This window comes from Stegostoma tigrinum, chromosome 10 (assembly GCF_030684315.1).
Source record: "Stegostoma tigrinum isolate sSteTig4 chromosome 10, sSteTig4.hap1, whole genome shotgun sequence".
Taxonomy (NCBI): Eukaryota; Metazoa; Chordata; class Chondrichthyes; order Orectolobiformes; family Stegostomatidae; genus Stegostoma; species Stegostoma tigrinum.
The window spans coordinates 5,604,164-5,614,493 of NC_081363.1; positions in this window are offsets into that span (position 1 = coordinate 5,604,164).

Sequence of the window (10,330 nt, forward strand, 5' to 3'; positions counted from 1 at the left end):
CTAATTTGATTTTCCCGATCTATTTGCAGATTAAAATCACCTGCTATCACTGATAATACCACACGCATCTCTACTTTACTGTCTAATGCCATTCCCAATACCACCACCGCAGTTTGGCGTTTATATATGACACCCACCAATTGCTTTTTTGCCCCTTGGTATTTGTCAACTCTTCCCATGCAGACTCCACATTGTCAGAGCTAGTATCCTTTTTTACTGTTGTGCTAATTAACTCTTTAACCAGCACTGCCACTCCACCACCTTTACCTTTTGCCTGCCCTTCCTAAATATTGAGTACCCTGGGACACTCAGTTCCCATCCCTGGTCACCTTGCAGCCATGTCCCCGAATCCCAATTATGTTGTAGCCATTTACATCTATCTGTGCGATTAGTTCATCCACTTTATTGCAAATGCTCCACATTAAGGAGCATTAAGGCACAAAGCCTTTAAGCTTGTCTTTTTAACATTGTTTGTCTCGCTCTTATTTTTACCAATAGCTCTGTTTGAATTTTGTCCTTCATTACGTTTCTTATTCCCTTTTCTTCCTTTTGTTTTTGCCCTCATCCCGTTTTTTCACCGACGTCGTTTGTACCAGTGTATGCCCCGACCACTGGCCGTTCACCCTTCCCCTCCAGAACGTCCTGTGCTCACTGTAAGATATCAATGACCCTAGCACCAGAGACACAACACAGGAAGGGTCACTGGACTCAAAACATTAACTCTTCACAGATGCTGCCAGACTTGCTGGGCTTTTCAAGTATCCTGGAGTCTCATTTGCAGCCACAGAAATGCCTATCTATTCCCCTTACAATTGAGTCCCCTAGCACTATTGCCCTGGCACATTTTGTACCCTTCCCTTCTGTAGCAGAACCAACTGTGGTGCAACAAGTTTGGCTGTTTCTGCTTTCCCCTGAGAGGTCATTCCCCTAAACAGTCTCTAAAACACTATGACTGTTCTACAAGTCCTCCACAGCACTCCCTGCACAGCGCTCCCTGCACAGCGCTCCCTCCACAAACCACTGTTTGGTTGTCGTGACTGCACCAATGCAAATCTTTACCTCGACCACCAATCAGCATCATCACAACCCTCTGCTCATCGCCTTTGAGAACATTCTATCTTAAATCCTTCCTTCTCCTTTACCAGGTTCATCCAGGATTCTGGGAAAAATGCAAGAGAGTGGAGCAGAGTATTTTCAGATCAGCTATGATTTTCTTGAATAGTAGAGCAGGCTCAATGGGATGAGAGGCCTATTTCCTCTCCTACATCTTTAAGGCGTTATGCCAAGCCTTCCACTTAATCCTGTGACTCCTTCCCATCTTTCACAACCAATTGTTACTGTACAATCCGAGTAGAATCTCAAACAGACAAGTCTAATTATGCTGAATGAAGATTTGCTTGTTAAGGAATCAATCAGACATTTACTGGAACAGTCTATCTCAATCTCTGCTGCATGCATTCACCACTAGAAGCTGCAATTTTCTGTGTGCACTCACTCTTGTTTGTGTTCATTACAGAGAAAAGCATTCCGCCGCGTAGCTCTTATCTTCCTTAAACTTTGCATATATTACAAACTATGAATCAACCCCACCCCCCTGCACCTACAGTGTTATGCCCAGTCCAACCTCTAAATGTCAGCAACAAGATGTTGTGAGGGCTGTGTTCTGGCATTATGATGAATTGGTCTGAGCAAGCTGTCAAAAGCCAGCTTGTCTCTGAGGCATAAAGATGTCAGGATTTGGAAAGAAGGTGGCCTGTAATTTGTCAAGCAGCGCTGTGCATTCTCTCTTTGCCTAAAGGCTACTATTTAATATGTTGCCACACAGCAAAGATATCCTTACCACCTATTCTCAGTTACTGTTTGCTCCTCTTGAAGAGAATTATTTGAAATGCTGAAGGATGAGAGCACAAAACAAATGCAAAATATTGTGGATGCTGGAAATCAGAAATAAACAAATAGAACGCTGGAGAAAAAAAGCAGGTCTGGAAGTATCTGTACAGAGAGAAACAGAGTTTTAAGTTTCAAGTGATTTACTTTTGCGCCTATTTTTGAGTCATACAGAAACCAGGTTTACGGTACATTCACTTTTCTCTTCCAAGTCATCATCAGATATTGCAAATAACTGTGGTCTCAGCACTGATCCCTGTGGCACACCACTAGTTACAGGTTGTCATCATGAAAATGTCCCCCTCTATCCATGCTATGTGTTCCTATCTTATTAAAAAGCCCAATATGTGGTACCTTATCAAAAGTCTTCTGAAAATCCAAATATAGTCCTTCCACTACTTCCCCTTTATCTACCCTGCTTATTACATCCTCAAAGAATTCTAGTAAATTTATCAGGCATGATTTCTGGAGAAACTCAGTAAATCTGGCAACACCTATGGTGAGAGAAACAAATTAGCATTTGAGTCTGAAGAGAATTTGTATATTCCGCTATAGGATGGATCAATATAGAAGCACTGGCAGACATTTAAGGGGACATTTCAGAATTCCTTTATTCGCTGATGGGATGTGTGTTTCATGCCTTCCTCTGATTTTTACTAATTAGCTTAAATCAGTGCCCTCAATGTAGTTAACACAATTGTTACAATGAATATGAAAGGCTTACATTTGCACAGTAATGAGAGTGAATATATTTGGATTGGATGCTCATACTACATCAAATGCATAATCAGAGAAGGAAAGAAAGATGTGAGTTAAAACAGTGCTTTACATTAATCATAGAATCTTTACTGTGTAGAAGCAAACCATTTAGCCCATCAAGTCCACACTGACCCTCCAAAGAACCTTCTTACCAGATCCACCCCTGATCCTAGTAACCTTGCATTTCCCACAGCTAATACACTTCGCCTGCACACCCCTGGACACCTTAGCGCAGCCAAACCACCTAACCCGCACATGTTTGGACTGTGGGAGGAAACTGGAGCACCTGTAAGAAACCCACATGGGATCATCTGAAATGTGCAAACTCCACACAGGCAGTCACCTGAGGCTGGGATTGAACCCAGGTCCCTGGCACTGTGAGGCAGCAGTGCTAACCACTGAGCCACCTTGCTGTGCCCCTAAGTACTTCCTAGCTGATAAAGTTTGATTGAAGCAGCTCGGGTGGCTGGGTGGCCATTTTACAACGCAGAGTGATGCCAATAGCACGAGTTCAATTCCTGCACTACATGAGGTTACCATGAAAGGCTTGCCATGCCAACATCTCCCTTCGCTTGAGGCGTGATGATCCTCAGATTAAACCACCCACCTGTCACTCTATCTAGTGAGAGAGCAGCCCAGTTGGGCCATGGCCCATTTTACTGTTGTAATATGGGAAATGACTGAAGAAGCTGGCATCTTTGGGCTCTTCGATGCCCACAGGGATGAGAAATGATGGACTGGCTGGGGCATCTAAACAAATGCTTTGTGAATGGAAAGCACTGTGCTTCCAAACCAAAATACCTTGTTCTAGCCATCAGTCATTGTGCCCTTTGTAAATGAATTTAATACCAATTTTACAAATCAATAAGAAATAACATCTGAGTGCTGCTATTTCAGCTACTCTTGATACTCAAGATAAGCTGTAATGGAAGAATCACAAATGGCCTGAAAGCAGATTAAGTTGCTAGGAATGTTCTGTAATGTTATATTCACTGGAGCTTTGTTAAAAGTATCAGATTTTGTTGTATTTATTCATGATTTGGCCTGAGCTCTTGATATAACTGGTTTGAAGGTTATTACTTTGAGAAGAACTGTCAAGATATGTCCAACTGAAGGATCTCCTCAGAGAGTAGTGAGTCTGAGGAATTATTTACCACAGAGGGCTGTCAATGCTGCTCATCAGGAATTTCAAGCCTGACAGATTTTTAATAAATTAGGGAATCGAGAGTGAGGTAGAAACATGGAATTTAAGAGCGGATGTAGTTGTTCAAACTTGCTCCATTGTTCAAAGTGATCACAGCTGATCTTTCAGTAAAGAGTTCAAGAGCCATGAAGTTATGCTCCAGCTATGCAAAAGCCTGATTCAGCCCCATCTGGGTTATTGTGCTCAGTTTTGGCCGCCTCATTACAGGAAAGATGTGGAAGCGTTGGAAAAGGTGCAGAGGAGATTTGCCAGGATGTTGCCTCGAATGGAGGGAATGTCTAATGAGGAAAGGTTGAGACAGCTTGGGCTTTTCTCTTTAGAGGTGTAGATAGAGTACACAGCCAGAGACTTTTTCCAAGGGTAGAGGTAGCTATTGTGAGGGGGCATTGTTTTAAAGTGAAGGGAGGTACATATTAGGGAGACGTCTGAGGTAGGCTCTTTATTCAGAGAGTGGTAGGGGTGTGGAATGCGTTGCCGGAGAAGGTAGTGGAGTCGGCCTCATTAGGGGCATTTAAGTGGCTATTAGATAGGCATATGGATGGTAGTATAAGGTAGGGGTGGAGGTTAGATAGACCTTAGTTTGAGGATAAAAGATAGGCACAACATCATGGGCTGAAGGGCCTGTACTGTGCTGTACTGTTCTATGTTCTATACCCTGTTCCTGTTTCCTTCCTATATCCTTTGATCCCTTTGGTCCCCAGGAATGATACCTATATCTATCCTGAAAGTCTTCAATGTTTTGGCCTCAACAGTTTTCTGTGGCAGAGAATTCCACAGGCTCACCACTGTTACCATGCATACATTAGATGGGTTGACCATGGGAAATGCAGGGTTACAGGTATAGGGTAGGGGCGCTGGGTCTGGGTGGGATCCTTTTCAGAGGTTCGGTGTGGATTTGATGGGCTGAATGGCCTGCTTCCACACTGTAGGGATTGTATGAAAAAAATCTATGAAAAATTCCCCTTTGTCTCCGTCGTAAGAGGCTTACTCTTTAGCCCTAGCCTGTCATCCTGGTTCTGAACTCCCTGATCATTGTGAACATCCTTCCTGCACCTACCCTGTCTAATGCTGTTAGAATTTTAAATGCTTCTAAGAGATTCCCCCTCATTCTTCCAAACTCCAGTAAAGACAGTGCAAACAAACAGAGACATCAGTCCTGCCATCCCAGGAATCAGTCTGGTAAACCTTTGCTGCACACCCTCAGTAACCAAAACATCTTTCGTAAGATGAGGAGACTGAAACCGCACACAATATTCCACGTGCGGTCTCACCAAGGTTCTATACAATTGCATGAAGACATCCCTGCTCCTGTACTCAAATCCTCTCGCTATGAAGACCAACATACTATTTGCCTTCTCCACTGCCTGCTGCACCTGCATTCATGCTTTCAATGACTGGTGTGCAGGGGAATTGGATTTTATTGCACCCCATCTTTTCGATAAGACCATAAGAAATAGGATCAAGAGAAGGCCTCTCTCCCCCTGAGCCTGCTCTGCCATTCAATAGGATCATGGCTGCTCCAACATTCCTCACATTCACTTTCCTGCTCTTTCCCTGTGACCTGTGATTTCTCGACTGGTCAAGAATTTCTGTATCTCAGCTTTAAATATACACAAGGAGTATGGCCTCTGTGGTAAGGAGTCCCATTACCCACTGAGAGAAGAAATTCCCCCTCATCTCAGCCTTAAATTGGTGCCCCTTTGTTCTGAAACTGAGCCCTTTGGTCCTAGATTCTCCTATGAAGAGAAACATCCTCTCAGCATGTACTCTGTCATGACCCTTAAGAATCTGAAATATTCAATGAAATTGTTTTTCATTGATTAAAGACTCAAGATGCCTAACCTTTGCTTGTAAGACAAGCTCTCTTGACTGCGGATCATCCAAGTCAATTTTCTCTGAACTACCTCCAATGAAATGATATCTTTCCTTAAGTAAGGGGACAAAAAATGCTCACTGTACTCCAGATGTGCTCCAGATATGGTCCCACCAGCACCTTGTTGCAGTAAGACTTCCCTACACTTATACGTCAACCCCTTTGAAATAAAGGCCCACATTCCCATTCGCCTTCCTGATTACCTGCTGCTCCTGTCTGCCAGCTTTCTGGGTTGTGTGCACAAGTCCGTCATGGTTTTGCAGTTTTCTACAGTTGTCTCAATTTAAATGACACATTGTTTTTTTGCTCTCCCTCCCAAAACTCCATTTACCAACTTTTTACCCACATCCTTAACCTATTATTATCTCTCTGCTAGCTGTTTATATTGTTTCACAACTTGCCTTTCTCCCTTTTCCAATCTGTTGCCATTCAGCTCATCATTTCCCTGCCTGTTTTTGCAAGCTCATGTTTATCCACATTATACTTCACCTACCACGTATTTGCCCATGAAATTACCTTGTCCCAAACATAATACATCCCCTCTGCACTCTTCTCACAACATAGTCCTCCACTCAGCTTTGTGTCAGCTCTGTGTTATCAAACTTGGAGATATGAAACACTTCCCTCATCTAAATCATTCATATTCACTGTGAATAGCTGGAGTCCAAGCACTGATCCCTGAGGTACTCTATTAGTCACTGCCTGTTTCTTGGAAAAAGACCAGTTTATTCAAAATCTCCCCACTTCCATCCTCGTCCCATGACCAACACTCCCACTCATCCCCGTCTCTTTGACCTGACACGACCTGTCTATCTCTCCCACCTATCCGCTCCTCTCACCTCACTGAGCAATCCCCACCACTGCCTACCTGCCCTCACCTATCTCCATCCCACCTACCTTCCCAGCCCCACCCCTCCTCTCTCTATTTATTTCTGAGCTCCCTTCCCACCAGCGCCCCCCCAACCCTGCCATTTCTGAAGAAGGGTCCTGACCCGAAACGTCAGCTTTCCTGCTCCTCTGATGCTGCCCGGCCTGCTGCCTTCCTCCAGCTCCACGCTGTGTTATCTCAGGCTCCAGCATCGGCAGTTCCTACTATCTCTGAGTTTATTGCTACTGCTTGTATCTTGTTTGTGAACCAGTGCTCAGTCCATTTCAGTTCACAACTTCCAATCCTATGTGCTTTAATGTAGCATGTTAATCACTTATTGGAAGGCTTCTGGAAATCAAAGAAACCACATCCCCTGGATTCGCCTGATCAACTCCATTTGTTACATTCTCAGAAGATTCCAGCAGATTTGCCAAGCATGATGTCCCCATTGTAAATCCATGCTAACTTTGTCTGGTTCTGTCACTGTTTTCCAAGTACTCTGCTATCACAGCTTTTATAACGGACGCCAACATTTTTCCCGCTGCTGATATCAGGCCAACAGGCATATCAGTCACTGTCTTCTGTCTGTTTTCCTTCTTAAATAGTGGGGTTACATTGACTACCTCCAAACTGTAGGAACTGTTCCAGCATCTATAGAATTTTGGAAGATGACCACTAGTGTACCTGTTATTTTATGGGCCACTACCCTAAGTAGGCTGGGGTGAAGCTTATCAGATCCTGGGAATTTAGCTCCTTTTATCCTAGCACCATTTCCCTGATAATATTAATTTCTTTGAATTTCTCCTTCCCATCAGGCATTGCATTTCCCTTTTTTTTAGAAGTTATTTCTAGATTTGAGATATAAAATTTTAATTGTCAATTGTACTCAAGTACAGGAGTACAGTGAAAAGTGTCCAATCTTAGTTTTAGCTACCTAGGTATAAAACAACTTTGGCACAAAGTAGTAATAGGGAGAAGCAGTGTTTCTAACACAATCCCTCAAACCATGTTTTCTCAAGGAACTAATTCAACTGAATCCATCCATACTGTCCACTGAAATGCCTTTGGCAGGTACTTCATTACATAACAGTTTTTACCCATTCATTGAAAAGTTCTAACCATCTTTAAGATCTCATCAAAAGGGGAGTCATCCCATTTACAGAAGAAGGTACAAGCAGACAATAACTTCCAAATGAACTGCTTTAATTAAAACTTTTAAAATACCTTGTGCTCAATGAATAAACAAAGTATTGGCTGGTAATGGAAAATCGGCTGGTAGCTGACTGAGTGACACAATTCACTGTGAGCGATGAGAGGTGTGTATCAAGATAGCTCAGTGATTTGACTCGAGTAAAGCACCTGTCAACCCTTTTGTGACACAATAGAGAGAAAGAGACAGCTTCTGTGTCTCATATAAAGATGTAGATCATTTCTGTGATCAAGCGTAAAACTGCTGACACTTGGTGAGCAGGTGGGTTATCGTTTGCTGAGGAAACGCAGAAAATACTAATATCTGCTCCCAGGAAAATTGTTAACTGCTTTCATTCAATCTCATGAATTTAACAAGACCACTAAAGCCCAGAACATTGTATGCTTTGTAACTGCTCTGTCCACCTGTCCTGCCATCTTCATGATTAGTGCTGTGAAGACAATCTCTCTGTATTTGTGTGCATTCTTAAAAAAGGTGGGTTGAAATGGGGAAGACCTGTTTTTGAAACCAGTGTTTTGAAGGGTCACTGTATGCTTTGAAAAGCCCGACACCTCTGGCAAACGTTGTGTAAATAGTTGTTTGAACGAACGGTAATGGAAATGGTTTGCAGATGATCGAAGTTGTGAGATTGGGTGGACACCCGTGCAATTGGATAGCCACAAGAAGTTAATAAAGTGTGGAGCTGGATGAACACAGCAGGCCAAGCAGCATCTCAGGAGCACAAAAGCTGAAATTTCGGGCCTAGACCCTTCATCAGAGAGTGGGATGGGGTGAGGGTTCTGGAATAAATAGGGAGAGAGGGGGAGGTGGACCAAAGATGGAGAGAAAAGAAGATAGGTAGAGAGGAGAGTATAGGTGGGGAGGTAGGGAGGGGATAGGTCAGTCCAGGGAAGACGGACAGGTCAAGGAGGTGGGATGAGGTTAGGAGGTAGGAAATGGAGGTGCGGCTTGGGGTGGGAGGAAGGGATGGGTGAGAGGAAGAACAGGTTAGGGAGGCAGAGACAGGCTGGGGTGGTTTTGGAATGCAGTGGGTGGAGGGGATGAGCTGGGCTGGTTTTGGGATGCGGTGGGGGAAGGAGAGATTTTGAAGCTGGTGAAGTCCATGTTGATACTGTTGGGCTGCAGGGTTCCCAAGCGGAATATGAGTTGCTGTTCCTGCAACCTTCGGGTGGCATCATTGTGGCACTGCAGGAGGCCCATGATGGACATGTCATCTAAAGAATGGGAGGGGGAGTGGAAATGGTTCGCGACTGGGAGGTGCAGTTGTTTATTGCGAACCGAGTGGAGATGTTCTGCAAAGCGGTCCCCAAGCCTTTGCTTGGTTTCCCCAATGTAGAGGAAGCCACACCGGGTACCATATATACAGTATACCACATTGGCAGATGTGCAGGTGAACCTCTGCTTCATGTGGAAAGTCATCTTGGGGCCTGGGATAGGGGTGAGAGAGGAGGTGTGGGGGCAAGTGTAGCATTTCCTGCGGTTGCAGGGGAAGGCGCCGGGTGTGATGGGGTTGGAGGGCAGTGTGGAGTGAACAAGGGAGTGGTCTCTCCGGAAAGCAGACAACGGTGGAGATGGAAAAATGTCTTGGGTAGAGGGGTCAGATTGTAGATGGCGGAAGTGTCGGAGGATGATGTGTTGTATCCAGAGGTTGGTGGGGTGGTATGTGAGAATGAGGCGGATCCTCTTGGGGTGGCTGTGGCGGGGGCGGGGTGTGAGTGGTGTGTTGCAGGAAATGCGGGGGACGCAGTCAAGGGCATTCTCGACCACTCACCACACCCGGCACCTTCCCCTGCAACCGCAGGAAATGCTACACTTGCCCCCACACCTCCTCCCTCGCCCCTATCCCAGGCCCCAAGATGACTTTCCATATTAAGCAGAGGTTCACCTGCACATCTGCCAATGTGGTATACTGTATATATGGTACCCGGTGTGGCTTCCTCTACATTGGGGAAACCAAGCAAAGGCTTGGGGACCGCTTTGCAGAACATCTCCACTCGGTTCGCAATAAACAACTGCACCTCCCAGTCGCGAACCATTTCCACTCCCCCTCCCATTCTTTAGATGACATGTCCATCATGGGCCTCCTGCAGTGCCACAATGATGCCACCCGAAGGTTGCAGGAACAGCAACTCATATTCCGCTTGGGAACCCTGCAGCCCAATGGTATCAATGTGGACTTCACCAGCTTCAAAATCTCCCCTTCCCCCACTGCATCCCAAAACCAGCCCAGTTCGTCCCCTCCCCCCACTGCACCACACAACCAGCCCAGCTCTTCCCCTCCACCCACTGCGTCCCAAAACCAGCCCAGCCTGTCTCTGCCTCCCTAACCTGTTCTTCCTCTCACCCATCCCTTCCTCCCACCCCAAGCTGCACCTCCATTTCCTACCTACTAACCTCATCCCACCTCCTTGACCTGCCCGTCTTCCCTGGACTGACCTATCCCCTCCCTACCTCCCCACCTATACTCTCCCCTCCACCCATCTTCTTTTCTCTCCATCTTCGGTCCGCCTCCCGCTCTCTCCCTATTTA